Below are 26,342 nucleotides of genomic sequence, written 5' to 3'. Positions count from 1 at the left end.
AAAAGGATTGTTACCTAAAATAGGATCACAAAATCAGTATATAATGTTGAGCAGTCATAGGACTGGATGTGAAATAACTGTATGTGTCCCTTTATTTGCTATACTCTTTCTCAGGTATTATATAATTGTGTGTATTTTTATGGTTGCTCATATCATCTTGAGATTTCTTTGTCTTAAGTATGGATGTTATAAACTGGTCCTACTTTTTTCTAATGGACAACTTCTTATAGAGCATGTTTAGTGTAATAGTCTATCATTTCATTAGCCCACAATTATCATGAATATCCAAGAGCAGCTTCATGTCAGTTCGGTTGAAGTCTAATGGATACAAAGCTGCTGGCTAAATGGAAATTATGTACCCTTCAAGAACATCATTGCTTTTCATAGGTAAACTTGCTTATAACTGTTAAGCACAAACAAAACCTCTTGTCTAATAATAAACATTAATTTTGTTTATAAGAATAAATAAGCTGTTTTTATTGAGACAGCTAGAACTCTCTTTCTGCTGATAATGTACAACAGGGATGCAGACTTGATTTAATGTAGTACTTGTGCTTCAATCTGTTATGTCAAAGCATTATATTAGTAATATACTGCTAGACAGATGTGACATGTGTTGCTCTTTTTTATGTTCAGATATTTAATAAGCATTTTCATTGGAGAATATCTATAGCTCCCCCAGATACCAAGATTGACAGCATTAATGGAAAAGCTGAATGTCTGCCTGAGGATGTTAGATTAAAAAAATAAATAAAACTGAGTTTATCTAGTCTCATGTTTCCACTTATTGCCAGTGAGTAATCTCTAGTGGAGACTGGATAATCACATGGGAAATAATACTGCTCAGAAGGTATTTAGCTGAAATTAAAAGCCATTCCATCACCAACTATATTTCTCTAGCTTTTGTAGTTACAGCAGTGACTTTCTGCATGGTTAATGGCAGAGTCCTGAAAATGGGCTGGTGACTGGAAGTGGTGTGCTTATCTGTTGTTAGAATACATCCAGCCATACAAATGTCACTCTACCTAGATTTACAGGATTTTGTCACTTTATTCCCATCCTTTGTATGCTCTCTCTCTCAAGAGGATAAGCATTTATTATGCAACAACAGATAAGATGCTCTTGTGCAGTGCTCCATTTTAATAATTACTTGAGCCAGTGTTGTGTTTTACCAACTACTGTTAGATGATTTTTTTGGTTTGCAAAGTTTCTTTCAGCTGGAGGTTTAATTTAAAAATGCATCTAGCTGAATTAATAGTAATAAAAAACCCCTTTTTTCTATTTTATACAGTTTTACAGTTTATGTACACAAAATTATTAGAAACAGACTTTGAAAATTAAAGCTTAATTGAATTTCAGGAACAAGTTGAGCACAACTTCATGCATTGTGGTTAAATTCTACTGAACTGACTAAAAAAATAAAGCTCAAAAAAATCCAAAATACCTACTTGAACCCCAAACAAAACAGCTGACTCAGCGGGACCTTTCCTTAGGATCTGCTGAAATACTGTTTGGGGTTTTTTATTTGACAACTGAGCAGGTTTGAAACGACTAAGTTTATATGTGTCAAGAAATATTTTATCTGTTCTAGTTTTTCTGACTTCAGCCAAGAAAGAAGAAAAATCTTTATTTGAACAAAAAATTTCCTGCTAGTTACTTGTTCACACTATCAAAGTTGGAAATACTTGTTTTAAATGGTAAATTAATTCCAGTAGTCTATATGCATTTCACATTCTGCTGCTAATTACCTTTTCTGACAAATATCACTCTGAACCTGCTTCTTTGTTACTTGAAGCACTAACACATTTAACTTTGCTTCAATGTTATGGTACTCTGAGTTGTGGTACACTAGAATTTTGTTAAATGTCCTAGCCAGCCTAGTGTAAAATTGATTTTCTGGATGATATTCATATTGTTCTAAATTATATTATAGCACCTTTTATACCTTTAACATAATATTATTATGTCTGTCCAAGATGTTAACACTTCAGTGAAAAAATCTTAGGAACTTAGTCAAAATTCTTATGGCAAAATTCTTCAGTTCCTGTTGAAAGCCTTTTATGGTATGGGTTCCATGGGGACATATGGATTATCATACAATTTACTCAAGAAGGATTCCTAAAGAGAAAAACTACCTGATTCAATATGGATGTTATAGCAGTTTAGGTTGAAAACAATTTTTCAGAGGACTCCTGGTTTTGTTCTAATACAGTGGAAAATCTTCAAATGTGCTGTGAAGTTTTGGGCTTTTTAGTTGATAGAGTTGCATCAAAAAAATTTTATAATTTATTTCCTTAAACTTGAGATGGCCTTGAGTTTACAGTCTGGATAGACTTAGGAAGGGAATTTCAAATAATAAATTAGGTCAAATTCATCTAATAATTTGAACAACACTCTACTTTACAAGGAATCCTAGTAAAAGTATGCTTTGAACAATGAAGAGTACTCAAAATATGAAGCATTTTATTTAGGAAAGTAGAAAACTTTCTGAAATAAATAATGGTAGTGTGCTTTATCAGCAGGGTTGTGTCCATTGTTGCACTGTCTTTATTTCCCCACTCAAGATTAGAGATTACTGTAATGAAGAATTTAAATGAGGTTTGAATCTTTGAGATGGAAGAAAGAAGGTTTGGGCATCAGGACTGGACAAGTGAGGCTGGGTGTATCAGGCTGTATGTTAAAATGATAGTCAGGTGTTAGTAGATCCTATAGTTCATGAAGGGCCTTGAATGAAGTCAGAGGGAAATAGCTGGACTCTATGTAGACTGAAGGGCCTATATAGGCCTACGAGATACAGCAAGTAAAGTGTCCAATAGCAGCCGAGTGTTTGAGTGAAATTGTAGTCCGGGGAAATCATCCATCTTTGTGGAGAAAGCTTTCACTTGGAAGAATCACCAAACTGCTGTCACATGGGGACTCCTGACCAGGAACTCAGTGTATACAGCAGGAGCTAGAATACTGACTCTCAGAAGCACTGATACTCAAATGATTGAAACACAGGAAAAACAAATAGTTTGAAGCCAGAAGAAAAGTCTTCAGATTATTTCAGATATAGTGCTTCCTAGGAGCCACTTGAAGTTAGGGAAAGAAGAGAAGGATAGGAGGACTATCCCCTTGTGCTGCTGCTGTATTCAGAAATATATCTGCTTTGTAAATAAAATAAGCATTGAGGCCCAAATACCAATTTCTGTTTCTACCTGAAGCTAGCTCCTAGATTCTGAAAAATACTTATTTAGGACTGGGGGCAAATAGGGAAAGTTTTCACAGCAATGAAATGTAATTTCACAAATACCAGGTGAAAATCCAGAGTCATGGTGTCTCTAAAATACAGTCCTGCTCAATGTGGTGACAGCTGATAAAGAACAAGCTTGACAGTTAGAAAGCTGGAAATGCTTTTCATTGATTTGGAAAACTACATTGAATTGGACACTCTTTCTGACTTCTGACATTGCTAACAATTTGTTTCCAACTGTGCCAAAAGTAAGGTCATGTCCATGACATTGTATTGAAATGAAATTCCATCAAGATTCAATTTTTCAAATCCTCATGAATATAATTACATAGACATTTGTCTTGCAGTGTTTTTCAGGAGTCTGCTGCACAATGGTCCAGGCACAGTATTTCTTGTTTGCTGCCTGGGCAGGTGAAAGCACAGAGTCATGATTGTGATAATCACAACTCGATTGTTGGCAAATGTACTCTTGCAACATGCTACTAACCCTTACTGGATTAAAGAAATAAGAAAAATCCTTCAAGAGAAAACCTAATAGCTATCTTCACTGTGAGCCTGGCATAGGGAAAAATGGTGTTTGTCCTGCTCAGGCTAGAAAAACGTTTTGCTTTCTTAACAGCAACTAAGGAAACAATTCTCAATATAAATGGGGTGGGGGGATTTAATGTAGTGTATGACTTTTTGCCTCTCATGCTAATTTTAGTCACCAGAAATTTCTGTTATAAAAGGATGAAATAATTAAAATGTTTTCTTATACTCTGGCTTTTCTGGTTGTAGGAGACACTAAAAATATCAGCTTCTGGTATTAATTTTTAGTTCTCCATATTGAGCTCTCATTACACAGTCATTCTCTCTGCCAGGTAGTTATTTTCAGGAATTTACTGTTGATTGCATAAATTTATAATAAGCTTTATTGCCAGTTAATATGAACAAATCAGAAAACTGGTGTTTTCTCACTCAGAACTGTAATCTCAAGGCATTCTCCAGTGGCCTCTCATAGTTAGTGAATTCTTTAGTACTTAAATTAAGTAGTATAGTTATGTCCTTAAGTTAATAAGAGAATGAAAAGTTTAAATTGCTGTTTAATAATAAATTATTTTAAATCAGTTGGGAGTCTAATACAATATTATACAAAAACTGTTTAAGTTAGCTGAGTTTTCACAGTGCACGTAGGTAATGAAACAGCTTGATTCAAGCTGTGAAGAAGCTTACTACTGTTCTGTGTAGGAGTCATGGCTCTTTGACAAGAACTTGGATAGCATTTCACCTTCAGGCCATGTGTAGGTCTTTCACATTCCTTCTGCATAATATCTCTGACATACCCTAACCTATCAATCCACATAATAGATACTCTCAGTTAGAATCCCATCACTTCACAACTCTGGAGTTCTACCTTTGACAAATTCACGCTTCCCTGATCATCTCTGTCAAGATCGCTGCTGCAAGGGTGAATTTCCTAACTTGTCACTCATGTCTGCTATTCATCTGCTATTTAAGTTTTTGACTTTATTACTTTAAAACTTTGTCTACTCTATAAACCATTACCTAAACCATTAGTTGCTGTACTATTAGCAGTCATAATACCCTTTACATTTGCCACTAACATAAATTTCCTTTCTAGAAGATGTAGGATTTTTGCAAAGTATCTGCAAAGCTAGTCTTTAATCTCACTTAATATTACTTAGGAATGCCTGGATATCTACTGGGTATACCGATGTTACCAAATTGGCCAAGATAAGGCCAACACTAGTTTATGGGATTCTTCTGTCAGTCTGGTTATAACATCTGTCTTCTACAAGATACGTGGGTAATGACTTGTATGCGTGATGGCACCTCTCCTTTTAGTTATCTTTTCTGCATCCTCACATGCTCTAAAATTTGGAAATCTTCAGCACTATTGCAAAATAATAAAAATAATATATATGAGAGGAAATGGAGAAATGATGGTGGCTGAGATTTGACACCTGTGTATTTGCAGAATCATCTTGAGATGCTTATAGGTGCATGACAGTCCTGACCTGGAATGTTTTTAGTGGCTGCAACACTGAATTTTATACCCAGGCTTGTGGGAACCCATGTCGAGGAACAAACAAAAAACACTTGATGCACATTTCCTTTCATCATTTGTTTCTACATGTTCCTCATGGCTCCCATTAGTGGGTCATTGCTATTAAATCGGTTTGATCTTTTAGGAGGGCAGCCAGTTTTCCCAGGTTTTATTGGCCAGATAATTGACTCAGGAGGTCGGGCTGCTAAGGAGAGCTTTGTAGCCATGAATGGTTCCATCTATGTTATGTACAATCTTGAACAACACTGAATGAACAGAGCTAGAAACTTGATGGTATAAAGGAATTTATTCAGATTACAAAAAACAGTAAACCTTTTTATCCTAGTGGAATAAACCAGGGAAACTGGATTTGCATCACTGCAAGGTGATGTAAACTTAAGTCCAGTAAATACCAGATGTTTTCATAATTTCAGATAAGGACCTGGCAACTGTGTTGCTAATCTCTGTATTGGTGTGAAACTCCTGGCCTAAACGTACATGTAAGGGAGCTGATTGTTCCTAATAACAAAGCTCAAATGACTGATGAAAAAAGTTGAGGAAATCCAGTTTATTATTAATTTGCTCTTTCAAACAAAGAAAAACGCGAGATGATTTTACGTGTGTTACTTCTTACTAGCTAATAAAGGCATCAGGCTTTCTGTGATGTTAATATCACACTATTTTGACAGGAAAAAGACAGAAGATGTGAGAGTTCTGCCTCCTATCTTGACATGTAACTGAGTTGCGGAAAACTTTATGCTATGCTATGTGGCTTATATGTAAAGGTGGAGTGGATTATAATGTTACAAATTCTGAGTAATTAGCACAAAATTAAATTGGAGCTTGCCTATTCTTACTGTTAGTAGTGACTGAATCTTCAGAAAAATTATTCTCTGTGGTTATTTCCAAAAACCTTTATTGGATGAGTGCCCTATTCTGGTTCAGTTTAACCTTTTTCCAAAGTAAAAAATATATGAGCAGTAATTAAATACAAGCCCATGTCATTCTTGTGTGTACTCATTGTATTATTGGAAAAAGTTTGGGGTTTTTTATTTCACCATCCACCTGTGATCTAAATAAACTTTTATAGGCACCCAATACCTTTATTTTTTTGAGAAATAGAAATTTCTGTGTTTGCTTTCATTGCATTGAATTGTTCTGACTAATTCTATAACAGTAGCAGAACACGTTAACATTCTGTTGTTTCACAGTGTTACCAACTCATCAGGACATTTTTCATCAGTATATTTATCATTAGGTCATGCTTTGCATAGATCTTGAAGTAAGTTCTTCAGTACTGAACTATGAACTTCTTGAGTGACCACTGCAACCTCACTGACCTCAGTGAAACTAGTGGGACAACTGATTCCTTGCCAAGCCAGTTGGATTTATGATCTGCCCCTTACTGCATTGTAAGGGCACGTGTAGCTGTCAGAGCAGAAAGGCTACAGTGTTGTTAAAGCTAACTTAGTAGCTTCTGAAATTTTTATTGTTTCACTTGTACAGATAAGTTTATCTTTGTAGGTATAAATAATCGTACATCTGTTTGTCTTGAAAGCATCATTAGAAGGCAGTTATTGAAAATTGGTTTTGAGCAAAATATTATAGTCTTTATCAACACCTTGTTTGCTGGAGCTCATATTCAAAAAATCTAAATCATTTTAAGGCAATAGGGTCAGACCTTTAGCTGATAAAATTTATACAATTGCTGCACTGTTGTGAGTTCGTGACAGGTGAAACTTTTTACAGCAGCTTGACTTCTAGTCTTTAAACCTGTATATTCAGGGCAGTGGAAGGATGACCTTTTTTTCTAAGTCTGTAGGTGGTGCTCTTGTCACTAAAGAGAGACTTCATACGTGGAAAGCTTCAACTACGTTGCTGTGGTTTTATTGTTAATACTTTTGAAATAATCAGTCTCGTTGACAATATTAGATTATGTTGCTTCTCATCTATTTCCTGCTCTGTGAGGGAGAATGAAGCAATATACGCTGTAGTTCTGAAATAGGTTGCTTGGCTGCAGCATGTTTTGCAATCACTTCAGCAAGTCTTCTTTTGGGGCAGGAATTAGTTATTCAGATATTACAAGTAGTATACATTGCACATAACAGACCCTTTCTGCTGCATAAACATCCAAACTCTGATGCTTTTCTATGGCTTCAGGATTACCATGACAATTTTCAGACAGTCAGTGCTCAAGTAAGGATTGCTCCTGTGCTATACATATGCTGATCAGTGGCAAGTATTGGGATTCAGATAAGTATAGATACATCCATTTCACATATTGCTATTTATTTCTGCTATTTAACACACTTGCTAGTTCATGCAATATATGGAAATTATCTGGAAACTTAGGTGTATATATGCTCATAAAAATGCCTGAAAAACACATTAAAAAAGTAAGTATTTTGGGTAGTACTCTTTCCACCAGGTTTTATCCCAAGCCTTTTGGAGGGAATAGGATGAGGATGAGAAGGATCTGGTGTGAATAGATATATATGGACTCTTGCATTATGGGTTTTAATCAACTAAATAGACAGATTCTTTATTTCTGTGCTCTGGCACATGGAGGGGTGTGAGGAGGGGGGCATATTGGTGGTTGGTCAAGAACACTAACACCTGATCTCTAGAAGAATATTAGAAAACCAATTTTGATGAATTCATTTCATGCTTGATTTGTAGTAATCCCTGTTACTTAATTAGGCAGTACTGTAAGAATGTCTACAACTACACAGTTAAACATTTATAGAAAAATGAGTGTGACTTAAAGTTGTGCTGGCTGGTGGCTTAACGTATTCTATACCTTCTGCGATGAACCTATATTTATGTCTGACTTGCAACTCTATTGCAATTCTGTGCACTGATTCTGGATTTAATTTTGGCTGTGAAACATACACAAAAGAAAAACATTCTGTTTGGGGCGGGGAGGGCGGGGACGATCAAAATCTCACATTCCTAAACCCCCTTTAATCCAATGTTTCTTAAGTACTAAAGTCTGTAAATAGAAACTATTTGTCTACCATCCTGAAATTGGACAGTGCTTTTCATGATCCATGCTAATTGAAGAATGATGTACTTGAATAATAATAAAACGGTTTACTTTTAAGAAAGGCTAAAAAGTAATTATACCCATTAACTATTGTGTTACTAAATAAAAAGAAAAAAATATTTTGAAATTATACCAATATTCTTTGGCAGTTGTATGATCTAAGTGTTATTACATATATTACTGTATGGATCTTCAAAGCTTTGGTGCTCTGCTGTTTTTTAACTATTGACTCTTTACCTAGGAGACAGGACTTGAGTCCATTCCTGTTGTTGATTTTCCAAGACTTTAGGCAGGACAATATTTGAAATGGAGAGAGAGTAATTGAAGTTTACACTAACCTCTCTACTTAATGTTTCTTTAATGATGCTTTGTACTTGGTAACATATCTGACATGGAAATATTTCTGTTAGAATATCATCTTTTCTCTTGACTCATTAAGGTAACTACTAATTGTAGAACCACTGAGATAGGAGAAGAAACTTCTTGGGATCATACAGTTTAACCCTTCAGCTCAAGCAGGAGTACCCAGGTTTGTATCTAGTGGGTTTTAAAGTATGTCCACAGACAGACTTTACAGCCTCTCTGGAAAAACTGTGTTGCTGTGTTTAACTACAACTTGTTTTGTGGCTAGTGTATGGACTAGCTAGGATGTATATAAAGTGTAACAGTGAATTGTCTAAAACTGATATTAGAAATGTATGAATCTTCTAAAATGGTCTTAGCATTTTCCAAATGAGACAAGTAAGGAACTGAAGTGTAGCTAGGATTGCCTTGGTATTAACTCCTGAAACCTGTTAGTAGATGAACGAGGTTTTACAATAACTTTTATCACTCTAATTTTCTTAATAGCTTACTAGGCAATTATAAGAAAAAAAAATTACATTGTAAATCCAACCAAGCATTAGTTGGAACTGGATAATCTAAAATTCTATTTAGGACTAGTTTAATAATGATAGAAGAATCCTGATAGCACTGGTAACTTCAAGAGCTCCTTTAATGCTCTCTTGAATGCACTCCACATTTCATACTGGAATCTGAGATGTGTTGCTTTGTGCATGAAGAGGTGATAGAGTTTGAGAAGGGCTTTGAGGCATCTCTGTTATGCAGCAATTTTTTTCCATTTTGTAAATCTTCAGGTCTTTTATTTTTGCTTATCTCTAAATTCTTTACACTTTTTAAAAAAGAATAGTAATACCTGAGCAGAACACAGTAGGAGTTACATGAGCCCTGTTGACTTTGTAATAGGATTGACAGTACTTTCAGTAATATCTGAGGTATTCCTTAGGCTTTCTAATATTTCACCTGTTGTTTTCATTACAGTAGAGCAGTGAAATGATGACTTCAGTGAAATTTCCCAGTGATAGATGAATCTTTCTCATACTTTCTGATTAGATTGGTCTAGCAATATGCATATATATATATATATATATATGTAGCTTAATCAACTTGAGCTTTGTACCCGTGTGCAGTCCAGTTTTGTGTTCGGTTCCTTTGAATTTGCACAGACTTGTCTTTTCTTATCTAAAGACTTGTGTCTGCAACATACGTACAAGAGACTTTTTTAAAACCATTTTTCCTTTAAATGGTAAAACCTTAGTGCACATTTTATTTATATTCTTGAGTAGTCCTGTTGAGCCAAACATCAACTGCTGATTCCTGATTTGTTTGGTGCAGCCAGTTTGAGATCAGCATCAATGGAGTGTCAGAGGAAATGAGACATGTTTTTTCAGGCCGCATAAAGTTTGTCTATATAGCAGTCATATCTAATCGGTATAGAAATTTTAGGTATATAACTTCAAGTTAAGTTTCCTGTAAGAAGTTTTTTTCCACTGCATAGGTATTGAGTACCTTGTGAATCTTCATCTAATAAAAAAAGACATACAGCCATTCAGCCAGTTTCAGAAACTACCTAAACTTCAGATGTTTTCTGGATCAGAGTAACTGCCCTCAGGACTGAAACAGGCTTCTGCCTAAGCTGAACTTTGAAATTGAAGTAAATCTCCAGTGGTGTTAGGCTTCATAATTCATGGGTCTAAAAGGTTCAAGCCAATCAGCCTTGTCTGAAGAAGTCTCATAGATTTTAAGCAACATGACACACTCTCTTCAATAATGCATTGCCCTGAGGTAAAAAGTGTATTGTTTCAGATATGGAGAAGTAGCAAGAGCAAAGAAGAAAACACCCCTGCAGAGTTAAGTCAGTTTGCTTTGTTTTTCATTTTTCTCTGGGACTTAGAAGATTTATATATGAATAACATCCATTACCTATTTAACCCTTTTGCCAGGCAGCCATCTGGGGCTTTGTGCAGTCTAACAGACCAATCCATCACACTCACCAAAGAATAGAAAATTTATACAAAAGCTAGTAACTGCAGGGATTTCTTCTAATGGTTTCTGAAGTTTGTCTGGCTGCTTGTGTGTGTCAAGCTATTTGTAATTTGAGGCAGGCCAGTGGTGCAACCTCCAGTGGATTTTCATCAGTTTATCATCAGTCTATCGGGCTAGGTGTTTGTAGGGTCAGGAGTTTCTACAAATAAATATGGAAGGGGTTGTTGGCAGAGTCAAAGCTTCCTTCATCTAGCTTTGTCTTCTAGAACATATTAGATGGCAGTTCTGCTAGTACTGAGTTGCTGTAGTTAGAAACTAGTGAAATGTGTGGGGTAGGAGTGAGTGGGGTGGCTAAATGAAACCTTTGGGTTTGATTACAGAATTTTAAAATGCTCTGATACATATGCTTGACTCAGTACTGGCATCTTAGTTGGTACTTAATTGTAATTTACATAACTAAAACAACCAATATTTTTTAAACAACCTTGGCTAGAATTCTGGTATGAGTGCCAAGCAAAATTCCAGAAGAGTAGTCCAGGAAATCATTTAAGGATAATTTGTTTTATGTTTTAAAAGAATCAATGATTACGTCCATGAATTCATTCCAGAAGATCCTTGATGAAGTATAAATTGAGTTGTATGAACTGCATGCTGTCCTGCAGAGTTTGTGTTACGTATTTTTTTACAGAAGTACTTACATGTAGGATTTATAATTCTGGGAAAATATAAAGTTAGTAGGGGTAGAGAAGATATACAAATGGAAAAAAATTAAAGTGTAAATATTAAAGGTAATAAAGAGTTAACAGAAACAAAGCATTTTAATTAAAAATTTTCACTCAGGAACAACCTCTTGCTGTTTCAAGATGAGGTTTTGTGTGTTGCCTGGAAGATGCCACCAAGTGACTGGGCCGGTAAGCAAAAGCTTGTGATTATGGAGGAACTGTAGCCACCTGCAGTGTGTTCCCTTTATCTAAATCTTAAAGAAGATTTTTAAAAATTCCAATGGAAAAGCAGCTGATTCAATCTGCTTATCACTGAAGTGGTCTAAATAAGGTTAACAGAGTTGATATCTTCGTATTTTTCACAGCAAAGGTGGAAAAGAAATCTTTCTAGAAGGCTTAAATACTAGAAAGATTTACAGGAGAGAACTTTGACTTAAAAGAATTGAGTAGTTTGACCTACTGGATTATTTCACTAACGGATAATACCTTGCAAAGACCTGGAGGGATTTGTTCTTTGTGAAATGCTCTCTTTTAGACATAGATTACTATGAATATGGAAAACGTTCTGATTTTCTGCATAAATAACTAGTTCAGAGTGAGAACATGCAGCGAGAGGAGTGGTCCCAGTAAGCTGCCATGCTGTTTTTGTTGGCAAATAGAACATTTTACTGTATCTGTGGAAATAGTCTGAATTGGAGGGGATTTCTATTCATAGAACTTGTAAATAATATTTTTTGTAGTTTTCAAAGTTTCTTTGTTAAACTGTATCATATATTATATCACTGAAAATTAAGGGAAAAATTACACCTCTAGAGACTTTTGCCCTTGGTAACCTACTTTCTAATTAACCTTCAAGTTGAATATAGCATAATAAGTTTCTGTGTAGAAGGTAGCGGTGCCTCTGATTAGGAAAAGAAATTGTTACTCACCCTGTTGACTGCTTCAAAATATTCCCATACGTTTTCTCGGGGACTTCTCATTAGTTTTCTTTCTAGCAACACTAAATTATATAAGGAGTTGTTCCAGTAGTTTTCCAGCAGAAATTCAGAACCTTAAAGGTGGAACCCAAGTTCTTAACGTTGTTCTATATTCCCAGTATCAACATGGGTAAAACAATTCGCATGCAGACAAGATGCTTATAATGGTAAAATTTAGTAGTTCCATGCCTCTTACTGTTAATTTAGATCATATAACAATAATGAAGTGCTTCGTTTTATTGATTTGTTGAAAAAAGATAAAATAGCGTGAAAGAATGTTAAATTTATTTAAGGCTGGCTGAAGAATATCGCGACTCTACACTGAATTGTGCATTTTTGTACTTGTTTCCTTTTCCTGGTTTTGGTACTTGATGCAACACAAGTTGCACAAGTCTATGGTCCTGATGAAATACTATCTGTTATGTCATTGAAGACTTCATAGCATATACTTTTGAATGGTTGGATTATACCTTATGCAAGAAGTGCAGAAGACACTTCATGGACGGCATGGGCATGAAGTGATCGTTTAGAAAGATAAACTGATTATAATTTACAACTGTAATGGAGATGACCGGTAAGCAATTTATGCAGGCAACATCCAGAGGCCAGTTAAGCTTAAATAGAATGTATAAAAAAATAGTTCCTGGCAAAATTGTCTGGTTTTGTGATATTTTTGCACAGATCCACACCACTGTTGTCTCATGCCCTGGTCAGTCCCCACCTGGAGTATTGTGTCCAGTTCTGGGCTCCTTGGTTTAAAAAGGACAGAGATCTCCTGGAGAGAGTCCAAAGAAGGGCTACAAAGATGATTAAGGGCCTGGAACGTCTCCCCTATGAGGATAGGCTGAGTAAGTTGGGACTGTTCAGCCTTGAGAAGAGAAGACTAAGGGGGGACCTAAACAAAATTTATAATTATCTTAAGCAGGGGATGCAGGGGGAATCAGCCAGCCCCTTTTCAGTGGTCTGTGGGGATAGGACAAGGGGCAATGGCTGCAAGTTGGAGCACAGGAAGTTCCGCACCAACATGCGGAAGAACTTTTTCACAGTGAAGGTGACAGAGCTCTGGGACAGGCTGCCCAGGGAGGTGGTGGAGTCTCCTTCACTGGAGATATTCAAGACCCGTCTGGATGCCTATCTGAGTCCTAGGCAGGGGGGTTGGACCCGATGATCTCTTGAGGTCCCTTCCAACCCCTACAATTCTATGATTCTATGATTCTATGATTCTATGATAGTGTATTAGCAACCCCGAGCACATTGTGAATGGACAGTTGAATTCTTACACTCTGTTTTGAACACATTGCTGTATGAAGTATGTTGGAGTAAAAGTTATTGTCATTTAATGTGTCTAGAGCAAACATTTGCTTTAGTAGCTTCTTCAGACTTCAGCATCCTGATCTGCATACATTTATAGCAGGTAATTTGTCATGATGGTGCTCATGAAGGGTTCCTGATAGAAAATGCTAAGAAGTTAATTTATGCATCTTTTACTGAACTCTGACATACCTAATTCCAAACTTCAGCATCAGGCTTCCATTTCGTTATTGTAAATTGCTCAGAATTAATGAATATTTAGATTCTCATAAGCAATAGAGAACATTGCTAGTAATTAAGATGCAGTAGGTTACCAGATGTGATTTTACTTCTACATCTACTTGATAACTTACCTATAAGTAATTGGCTCATATTTTAGCTATATTTACAAAATTAATTTTGAGGAATTGGATATGCTACACAGCTTGGAAACAGATCATTGCTGTTGTTTGGTATAAATGCAGTAGTTTCAAAAATCCTGTTTGTCCCTGGAACTGACACACACACACTATTGTATACAAAGAAAGAGTTTTAATTTTTGTTTTTAAGTGAGGCCAAAAAGAGAAAAAAGCTGTTAGAAAGTAAAAACAAAATTCTGGGAAACCAGACAATTTCCTTGTTAAATAACAGCAAGTGAATAGGCATTCCCAGATCTGTGTATAAGCACTGTTATGTGTTCTCTAGCATTACACTGGCACTGATGATAAGGTGTCCTGATGTTTATTCTGTGATACCTTTGTGCTAATTTCTTTTTAAATCTGTTTAAAGCACTATTTCAAAAAGAAGCTTGTATTCATATTACGCCCCCTTTTTAAAAAATTAGATATGCTTGTATGTTTGTCCCACGAAGGATTAGCCTGGAGCTGTAGTGATGTTTTGGGGCACAGATACAGGTAATCACTTATGCTTTGGTAGAAGCCATATATATTGGACGGAAACCACTGAGCTTTGTGGCTAGTCCCAGTATAAAAGAAAATACGATTTGGAGCTGTTTCTCATAAGTGGAACCCATCTGTGTGACTTTTGTTTCTTTCTTAGCATGATATGTATATTTGGTCTGGGTGCTTTCTGTCTCTGCTGCAAAAATAATACCTTAAAACTTAAGTTGAACACAAGAAGCTAACAGGTGAGTTAGTCATCAATTTACCAAATACATATATAAAGAGGGAATAAAAACATGATTGATGAATTTCTAAATTATTGTTTTTTCCACTGTGCTACCTAATAATTCTTGGGAATTGATAGTTGCAGTATTTTTTGTAGATACCTTACTTGAACATTGATATGCTTGAGAATGGAGAGAAATCTAGATCTTAAACCAACCCCCCCCCCCCCAACCTTTATCACCAAAAGGTACTCGAGCTTCTTCCCAGAAGTTGTAGTTCTTGGAAAAGTTTTTCTGCTCTGAAGAGAAAAGATTATTTGTTTTAAAGTGAAGATACAGAAGTTCTGCCAGTTGTACGCTGAGCTCAGTTTGTTTACCCGAGCATCTGGGAACATCTAGTCTATCCTAGACACGTATAGACATTTAATATGGCTCATTTCATCTTTGAAGCATCAGATTAGAAGTTACTGAACAGAATCAATTCAGAGCAAAAATGTGAACAGAGATTTCTCTAATTTAATGATTTTCTTGATGTTACAGAATATTAGAACAGACTAGAATACATAAAATGAAGCATCAGAAGTTCTGCTTATTGAAGCCAAACTTTTGTGTATTTCTAAAGGAATACTAAAATGTTTTGTATAATACACCACAACTGATTCTAACTTATAGGAATGGTGGCATTACTGCTGTGGACAATTACCCCCTGGTTCCTGCCTTTGCATAGTTCTTCACAATTCTCTGATTAAAAAAGGTATGATGGCCTGACAGATAACAAAACAGACCCAGGTGCCACGTTACATTTGTAGTTGTGTTTTGCATGGTCCCAGAGAAGAGAATACAAGTTTAGGGTGGTTAAGCAGCACATTCTTTGTATGTGGCTGATTCTCTCTGACATTACCAGGAAATATTTTCAACCTCTTCTCCCTCTGCTTTTCTAGTAATCTGCATTATTTAACTTATTTAATGATGTGATTTCAACAAAGTTTTCTTAGAGAAGTTATACCTTGCAGTGGGGGGTATAACAGGGAATTCATAGATTTGCATCTGCTTAAAAGTAAGTAGCATTTGGAAAAGGACCTCAAACTTATCCTAAGGAGATATCACATGTGGTAACAGTTTGTAATACCCAAAGTTTTTAAAACGAGTTTCCTGAGAATCATTGTTGAAGTGTGAAAACTATGTTGAATTTAGAGTTTTATCATGAAATGTAAATAGGTAGCAATATGTCGCCTTTCATTCCTATACAGGGACCTATGTTATTATGTATTAATATACACAATTAATTATACATAGAATTGAATACATTTAATAAAGAAATGTTTTTAGTTTAATGGAAAACTGTTTCTACCCCATTTATTGTGTTTTCACTAGTTTCTACCTATACTACTATACCCAAACAGTGTTGCTGCCTCCATTGAGATAGTATTCTGAAAATATCACTTCTCCATCCTACCTTTTATCCATTCTTTGCATGTTTCTTGATGTTTGTGTCAAGTTTTAGTTCCTTTCTTTTGTCACACATGTTTCTTAGCATTTCTTTTGACTGCAGAAGTTTCACTTTCAGACTGTTCCTTGATGTCTACAACATTTTACCACATAGAATCATAGAATCATAGAATTGTAGGGGTTGGAAGGGACCTCGAGAGATCATCGGGTCCAACCCCCCTGCCAAAGCAGCTCCCTAGGACATATCACTCAGATAGGCGTCCAGGCGGGTCTTGAATATCTCCAGTGAAGGAGACTCCACCACCTCCCTGGGCAGCCTGTCCCAGGGCTCTGTCACCCTCACTGTGAAAAAGTTCTTCCGCATGTTGGTGCGGAACTTCCTGTGCTCCAACTTGCAGCCATTGCCCCTTGTCCTATCCCCACAGACCACTGAAAAGGGGCTGGCTGATTCCCCCTGCATCCCCTGCTTAAGATAATTATAAATTTTGTTTAGGTCCCCCCTTAGTCTTCTCTTCTCAAGGCTGAACAGTCCCAACTTACTCAGCCTATCCTCATAGGGGAGACGTTCCAGGCCCTTAATCATCTTTGTAGCCCTTCTTTGGACTCTCTCCAGGAGATCTCTGTCCTTTTTAAACCAAGGAGCCCAGAACTGGACACAATACTCCAGGTGGGGACTGACCAGGGCAGAGTAAAGGGGGAGGATCACCTCCTTTGACCTGCTGGCCACACTCCTCCGGATGCACCCCAGGATCCCATTGGCTCTCTTAGCCACCAAGGCACACTGCTGGCTCATGGCCAACCTGTCATCAACCAGGACCCCCACGTCCTTCTCCACTGAGCTCTTCTCCAGCAGGTCATCCCCCAGTCTGTACTGATACAAACAGTTGTTTCTTCCCAGGTGCAAGGCTTTACACTTGCTTTTGTTGAACTTCATCCAGTTTCTCCCTGCCCAGCTCTCCAGCCTGTCCAGGTCTGTCTGGATGGCAACGCAGTGTTCCTGCGTGTCAGCCACTCCTCCCAGCTTTGTGTCATCGGCGTACTTGCTGAGGGTGGATGCTATTCCCTCATCAAGATCGTCAATGAAGATATTAAACAGGACTGGACCATGACTCTTTCAGTTTTCTTGCCACTCTAGGCATTTTTGTTAGAGTCCCAAGAAAAACTGTGGAGTGACAAAAATTGAGAACAAGTGAAATTTCATAAGAAATTACCTGTAATTTGAGTAAGAAGCCAGTATGAGTTGTTAAGGGGGAGCTTTGCTGATTTTCCCTATTGTTTAGAAAAAACTCAGCAAGTCCTTGCCAATACAGAGCAATATATATTTAATGAGTCCCAAGCAAGACCTAAACGACCCGGTTAAAGTGCTTACTATTCATTTATTTGCGGGATAAGTAAATATGCGTTATATCTCTGTTGTATATTCAGTAATACCTGTATCTTCAGTGATATTTTCCGATTAAAATGAAACATACAAATCACAGTAATTTTTCGCAGATACCTTGGCTACAGTTGGCTGTGTCTGTGCTTTTTTGCTTTCCTGGCAGGTCAATCAATACTAGTAACATATTATATCACATCACTCTGTTAGTCTAAAAAAATTGCAAGCTGTTAGATGCGTTTGTATTTTAGAGTACTATTATTTTGATCTTCAGAGTGCTAGAAGATGGGTAATAGCAGATAGCTTTGAAGAAAGGTTCCAAAGACCCTTCAAAACCTGAATAAGGGATTAATATTTCCTGCCACTTTTTTCCAAACTGTAACAATTGTTTTGAGGCATTAATCAAACCTAAGTCCCTGTTGGTTGCTGTTCAGTGTTCCCAAGGGAACTTGGTGGCTGGAGATGAGGTTTCCTTAGGGGCATTTTTACGCGTGTCTATGCAGGATAGGATGCACTGGATAAACTTAACTATTGATCTTGTTTTAAACTACTACTCATTAATATAATGAATTTAGAATGTTTAAGAAGTATTTGATGAGCTGGAAGCTCACACTTTACCCAATGTGTGTTGTTTGTCTACCTGTGCATTTGTGTTTGCATTAATCTCATGCAATGCTTTACATCTGAGCCATTTAAATATTTAAGCTCTGTTAATGGGGGAAAATTCAAGTAAGCTACAGTGAATCGAGAGAAGAATATTTTAAATTGGCTTTAAACTATGTTAAACCTAATTTTTAGCTGAAAAGGTTGGTAAGACCCATCATCTGTGACAGGATCTTCTGTAAAATTCTACAGCATGCAATTGATTGCTGTGGGTTTCTTATAAAGCTACAAAGAAAGCTCAAAAACTCATAGAAAATTGTGGATGTGACAATAATGTGAGCTGACCTTAAAATATATTAATTATATGTCCTCTTTTGCCTGGTATTTCTTTTCTTAACAGCTTTGTATTAAATAATCCATTACATTGGGTTTGTTTTTCACAATGTCACTTCATGTTATTTGAATTATGTTGTTGGACTGACGTACTAGCTTATTAAAAAGCACAGGATAATCTCATGTGCTCCATTCCTCTTTAAATGATCTTAAAATATAGTGTAGTCTTTTGATAAGCCAGCTAAAATTCTGCTACTGTATCACTATACTTCCCATGATAATGACTTTTGTTTTCTGAATTGCCAAACATATTTTATCCCCATTTAAAATACGTTATGAAATGTGTCTTTTTCATCCATCAAGTTTTATTTTTGTAAAGGGAGTCTCAGATTGCACGTCAGAATAAGCAAGTTTTAGTGTTTGGGAAACAATAACATAAATGCTAAATAAAACAAATAGTAAGAGCATATGGTCCATACATATATAAGTAGTGGAAGGCAAAACGGTGAGGGTTCATTTGGTACTAATATTGTACTCCTCTTAGTTATGCTGATTGCATGCTTTTTCTTAGTATCCCTTTCTGTTTGAGTCTCCCAACGCTGTGCCTTATTGCAAGTGGGGTTTGTTAGATATAGTGATGTGAGGACTCCTTGTGAAAAGAACAGGGCTAGAAAAATCCAGGGTTTATTTGAGAGATAGTTTGTATATACATAAGTAGATATATTGTGTACAAGGCATGCAACTTGCCATTGTTTCATGGCTGTTAGCGCAGAATATTTTATATTTGATATTTAAATGGTTCAGGGGGAGTTGGGAGAGTTTGTGTATATCTCATCTATGTGTTTCGGTACAATGCTTTAGATTTAGTGTGTTTAAAATGACTAAGTAGGAAACTATTAATTATGTATGAACTTAAAAAAAAAATCTGAGATCTGGAAGTTCTGTCAAAATCTGAAATGTCAGCAGTTAGCTTCTGCCAAATGCTTCTCATGTAATTTGTGGGGTGATCTCAGGAAAAATCTGGACTGCTATGCTTCATAAAAAAAATTAACTGATGTTATTCTCCGGACTTAGCTTGTTTATGTTATTCTAACAGGCGTTAGCTCTCTTAGCACCATACAGCTGGACTAAGTTGAGAGACAGCTCACTGCCTTGTTTTGATTTGTTCTGGGGTTTCAGTGAGCACATCTATTGCTTGTGTCAAGGATTTTCTGTTGGACTACAGAAAGTTAGAGTGAGAGTGATTTAGGAGAAGAAAAACAATCTACAAGCAGTGTTGTAGTTTTGCAAATGACCCGAATTCAGAAGGAACAAAGTTATTTTCTCTTGCTGAAGCTCTGCACTTGTCTGCAGAGATAACTGTAAGCATATGACTTAAACCTTCATTCTATATCTAATGATGTAAATGGAAAGGGCTCTGTTGACCTCTGTGGGATTTGAATGAAGTACGTAATATTAGTGTTATGAGAAAAAAAAAAGACAATCAGTAGCTGTTTTGTGAACTTGTTGAAACATCTAGGGTGAATTTATTTTGCACAGAATTTAGTTACCTGATGCTGTGGAGCCAGAGATAAGATGTTGTTGTTTTCTTGGTTGTTCATCTGAATTATTTCAGTGGCACTGGTACAGAGGAGTTAAGTGTTACATGGTTTCACAGGTTTGGTCTTCAGAATACTATTAATGATTGGGGAAGCACCTGGAATTTTAAACAGCCACTAGTTGCTCTTGGGGATGCCTCTTAGTTCTAAGAGATAGAAATGGAAAATGCATCTTTCCCAATTGGTGCACTTGCCAGTTAAATTGAAGACTATATGCATTCATAATTTGATACTAATTTTTTTACAACACTTAAATATTCTTTTGAATTTAGTGTTCTTTGGTTGTGTTGGTATAGTGTTGCCTCTGCTTAAAGCGAGAGAAATTGAAAAATCTGAAGGGACCAGCCACAGAATTGAATGCAAATGAGGGAATTGAAATGAGCAAGTCCCTCAAACTTGGACTAAAAATAAAGCTAAGGCAAAACAAAAAAGGTAAAAACCCAATTTTGTAATATACTGCCTATCCTTTTGCCAAATACTTCCCACTAATATCATGAGCTCTTTGGATAGTCCATTTTATTTTGACATGCTATTATGGCACTTTGTTGCAGTTCTGTGAGGCTGTACTGCTGAGATGGTTTTTGTAAGCAGCAGTCACCGTTTTCTGCTGGCCTAACTATAAACAACGAGCAATTCAAGGCCAAAGTCGCAGCCCGAGAGATAGTCATAGTGCCTCTGAGAATCACATATAGGAGAAAACAACCCAGAAGCAGCTGCATTTTTCCACTGGAGAAGGGAGTGAGAAGATGTAACAAGCTGTGCAGACACCAAGTCAGGAAATGGGCAGGGGGAGGAGGTGCCCCAGGTGCCAGAGAGAAAGATGCCCCTGCAGCCTGTGGAGAAACCCATGGAAAAGGCCAAGACCCCACCTGCAGCCTGTGGAGGGGCTCCACGATGGATGGAGCAGGTGGAGACATAGAGAAGACGCGGTGACCCTACGTTGGAACAAGCCCCTGCCAGCACTTGCAACCATGAGGAGAATCAGAGACACAGAGATGAGAGAGAAATATTTGCGTCGGAACAGGTTTGCTGGGGGGAGGCTTGGAATCCTGTGGAGGACTGGGACTGAGAGACATAGTGATAAAGAGATAAAGCCCTGTGGGAAAGGACTCACATTGGAGAAGTTTGTGGAGGACTGTCTCCTGTGGGTGAGACCCCACAGTGCAGCAGGGGAAGGGTATGGAATGAATACCCCACCACCACCACATCCCCCCCACCCCATATGAGAAGGAAACCAACTTGCAAGGGACTGACTGAAGCCCCCATCTCCCAGTCCCTGCCCACCCTGTACTGTGAACAGCGGGGAAGAAGGGAGCAAAATCCTGACTAAAGTCTGCTAAGAATGGAGTAGTGGTGGGAAAGTGTTTTAAGATCTGGTTGTGTTTGTTTTAAGATCTGGTCACGCTTCTGACTCTGGTTTTCACTGTTCTTTGTAGTGTAATAAATTAGGTAGTTTCTCTCTTCTTCACTCTGTGTTGAGTCTGTTTTGCCCATGCCATGGACGACAGAATGATCTCTCCCTGTCCTTATTTTGTCTCCTGAGCCTGTTAATATATATTTTCTCCCCTGTGCAACTAAGAAGGGGAGTAATAGCCTGACTTTGGTGGGCATCTGGCCTCCTGCCAGGGCTAAACTACCACACACCTTTAGGGTGTAATTCAAGAAATAACATCTAAATTTCAGTAAATTATGTTGAGATTCTTGGCTGACAAACAAAGTTATGAATTTGTTCACCTGTATTATACAATGTGTCTATCTAGTGGTGTTTTTTTCTAATTGAAAAGTGATACTGCTTTTCACTGTTGGTTTTAATGTTATTTATTAGGTCAGTCTACCAGGTTTAAGCTTTGTATATGAAGGAGCTGCTGATGGATCAGAACAGGTTCAGTTCTTGTGCATCAGGCTGTGTAGCAGTTGGAAGTGTTCCAGGTCTCAGCAACTTCCAGAAGCTGTGTCTTTGAGACCTGAGAAGGATATGGCTACAAACTGCCCTAGGTTATGTGCCAGGATGCTTGGGAGAGCAGCTCTGCCTGTTCCCCAGATGTATGTCTGTTACTGTTAGTTCAAATGATGGTTTATCTTGATCTTTTTGCATTCAGTTCCTCACAGAATCTATTGCAAAATTACTCTGACATATGCAATCCTCAAAAACTAAACACATTGCCCCCCAAGACATTACAGCACAACTCTGTAGCTACTGTGGTTCAGAAAATGCTTCAAACTGCTAGCTTATGCTGCAATCAGTCTTAAGGTGAGACATTTTTACTGTGGTCCTTGACAGTGTTGGACAGATAGATGCTGATTTTGTAGATTTCTGTCTTGGTATTAAGATGATACAATGGCAGAAATTGTGGAGTTGGCTTTTGAAATAGAAAAAATAAATAAAGCAGGATTCCTCCCCTCAGACACCATTCTGGTTTGACTTTAAGAAAATTTGATCCTAAATCTAAAAACAGGGAGAAAACCCTGTCTGTACCTGTGCATTTTGGTTTATCTTCCTCTGTTTGCCACCTAGATAAGTTGTTGAAAGCTCTGTGCAAAGAAGTTGGAACTGCTGTCCAAGATTTGTATGCTTTTAGTCAGCTTGTTGCTGCTGATGTTCCTGAAGGCATGTGAAGATATAATCACCGTGTGGCCCTAGGGCCAAGCAATATTTATGTTGTAACTGTACTTCTTCATGCTAACAGGTGTCCAGGCCTCTCTGTTATAAGTGAAAGAAAGTTCACTTTTTTTCAGGCATAATGATTAGTTTGAGAAGAAACATATTAAAAAAATTAAATTTGTCAATTTTAACTAAGACAAAGATTATTTTTTTTAAATAGGAACACTATTTTGAACTCTATTGTGACAGAACGTAGAAAGTATTGCCCCTGAAAGGGTGAATCTATTTTTCTCTTCACAGCTGGCTAGCTGTATGACAGTGACCTTTAAGCTTTGTTGTCCATTAGGGAGATATAATCAATACCAGGAAAGCAGTTATTGCAGCATTTTGTGACTCGAAATGTAGCTGGAGGATTACTGCTATGCAGAATGTCTCTCCTTTGAAAGATTTTGCATTGAACTCAAGGAGTACACTGGGCTAAGTTTAACACTTGATAGCATTCATGCAATCTTTCTCTACGCAACAATGTTGGAGTTTTGGGGATTTTTTTTCCTTTATATCATACATGTACACTTATTTCTGTTAGCTGAGCAACAAATTGTCTCTAGAGGAGATTTCTAGAGAAGTGCATGTATGCAGGAGGGAGCTGTGGCACAGCAGAACATTGAGGAGTGAATTACAGTAATACTGACTACTTTAATTTTATATTAGAGTTGCTCATCCGCCAAGAAAGAACAAACATGCACAATCAGAATCCATCCTATAAACATGTTTGAATTCATTAATAAGTACTCAGGTTTTTTGAAGATAAAATTTTAATTGAAAATATTGATTCACTTGGCAGCATGGTTTGATTTCTTTTATTTTGCCTGATAAAATATTTGTGGAAAGAAGACTTCAAGTTTTTCAGAATACAACTGTTAGTTAAAAAAAGACTCCAATTTTCAAAGAAAATATGCTGTTAACCTAGGACAGGGTATGATTTTTTTAAGATAACTTGAATGGATGTGGCATGCAGCTTGAGAAACAAAGCCTCAAGCACTGCCAGGTTAACAGATAACGGGATGGAGCCTTTAGGCCATGAACTTCGGGGAAACTAAACAAGGTGGCAGCATCGTTGCTGGCCCCTTGCTGGAACAGGCTCCAGGAAAAAGTGTCCTCTATTGTTAAGGTATATCTGCTGTCTGACGAGGTTTTAGAAGTTCTGTTAGCATGATGAGATAGAGATGCTGCTGTGACAGCAAAACGTTGACCAATCAGATGTAGCCCACGAACACTGTATGTTTGAAAGAAAGCAGCCGTCTGCAGAGCATATAAAAAGGAATGGTTCTTTACAATAAATCGACTCTTGCTTGCATCAAGCTGTGTCCCGTGTCTCTCCGTCGCGGCAAATGGATAAGTTTTAGAATTGGGTCTAATACGTCTGTATGGGGAGTTGATAAAGTTTATATCCATGCAAGGAAGATTTAATAAGGAGGCTGTTTTTAATAACATGGTTGCATATTTAAATAAAACTAGGCAAGAATTAAAGAAACAAACTCAAGATGGTGGGGATTTTATATTCTCTATATTCAGTCCAGATAACATTATTTTATTGCTTTATACGTTTATGTTCATTTACATATAGTTTATTAATTAAAGATTGTATTATAGATTGTGTGAAGCTTACAATTATTTTGGAGATATTCAAGGTCAGGCTTGATAAAGCTCTCGGCAACCTGATCCATTTAAATTTGTCCCTGCTTACTGCAAGGGGGGTGGACTAGATGCCCTTTAATGGTCCCTTCCAACCTAATACATAGTATGATCTCATAATATAAAAAAATCAAATATCATCTTGAGGAATGTGTACAAGTGAAGCAGCATAACTTTCTGTTAGATGGAAAAAAGTCTCGGCAGAACCAACCATATTTTCTGACACTGCAGGGATGGCTGAAGACGTGGGTCTACACCTTTGTTGTTCATGTAAGACTTTCAATAAGCATACTACTTACTAGTAAACGTAGTAATTTCTTAGATAATTTTAAAGCTTATGATTGTAGGAAGAGCTTCTGTTTGGGAAACGCAGGTGTATCCTTTCTTACATCAATAACGAATATGCTGTTCTAAGATGTGTGAGTGTTGTCTTTTGTTTGAGGTTTTTTTGCTTTGGTATGGAGTGGTGTGTTTGGTTTTAAATATTCCACTAAATAAAAGTGTACAAAATAAACCAGAAAAACCAGCAGCGGTCTGCAATAGGAAGAAAAGCACATAAACTCAGGTCTTTGCCTAGAAAAATAAAGAAATCAGGATTTCCTTTTGTCTTCCTCACTCCAGCCCTGACAGTTCTCCTTTAATTAGCACAGATTTTGTTCAACACATCACAGAGCTGTTCTCAGACAAACCCTTCAGGAAGTGAGATATTTGCTAGAATTAGTGGTTTACATGCTACATCCCAAAATACTTGTGAATAATAATAAGTTTGCATATATTTCTGTGTGCCTGTAGAGGCATCCCCCTTCAGCTTAGTGAAAGCTTGGAGGATCTATATGCAGAATGCGTATCTTAATTTATTTCTCAAAGTTACAACAGCAGGATATATGAAAAGTTTTCTTCCTTTTGTACAGGTTGTTGCTTATAAGTGTGAGTTTAAATATTGGACAAACTGGGATTTCATTATATCTAATCAACTCAGTAATAGCAATATAGCCTTAGTTAATGTCAGTGCAATTTTCAGGCACTTTGGCACTCAAACAATGAAAAAATATGTCATGTAAACTGTGTACTATCTTCTCAGATTCATTGCACTATGGCTTTGGATTTATACAGTAAGAATACATGCTGTGTACACGTTTTACAAATGTACCTTTCATTCTATTATGTTCTAGTACTAGGGGGCAGAATGATTATTTAATAGCAAAAATAAAAACGGGATGTCTGAACACAGCGTTATGTGGGGAACCAAATGCTGTCTGCAAATGTGTTTTCCTCTACTTCAGTGGAAGCCAAATCTGTGCATCTGTGCCTATGCTGATTCACACCCTAACAGTTTAAATTTGTTAACCAATCCATGCAATACCTGTTAAAAGACTTTTTTTCTCTCTTCTGAGTACTGATCTTTTTTGTAGATTGTAGCATCCTGTTAAGTGGTTGGCTCGGAGTCTTATGTGGCTGTAAATCCAATTGTGATGATTAATTTGGTTGCACAAAGGACAATGAGTGTTAGGTTGACTTAATGGTTGTTATTCCCAAAGGAATCTTTCTTCTTTAGCTGACTGGATGCGAGTTGTTCATTAGAAGCTAAACTGTTATATGTAATTTTCTGCCACTTTTTAATGAGAGAAGATGTGCATGTCTTCAGAGGCTAATGAGAAAACTAGAGTGTATAGACATAGAGTTCCTCTTGATGAATTCATGGTGTCTCACAGCATCTACCTAGAGGGGAAAACGCTCTTGTCTTTCTATATAAATTTAAAAACTTCTCATTTTCTGCTTGCCTTAAAATCTATTTAGTAGTCTAGCAAAGAATAACTGAATTACCAATCCATGTTCCTCTTGATCAACACATTATTTTTAACCAGCATACCTCTGGAGAATGAGACCATTTCCCAAAGAGCAAAGCTTATTATTTTGAC

This window comes from Gallinula chloropus, assembly GCF_964237585.1.
Source record: "Gallinula chloropus genome assembly, chromosome: 5".
NCBI classification, from domain to species: domain Eukaryota; kingdom Metazoa; phylum Chordata; class Aves; order Gruiformes; family Rallidae; genus Gallinula; species Gallinula chloropus.
This window is presented reverse-complemented; position numbering follows the sequence as displayed.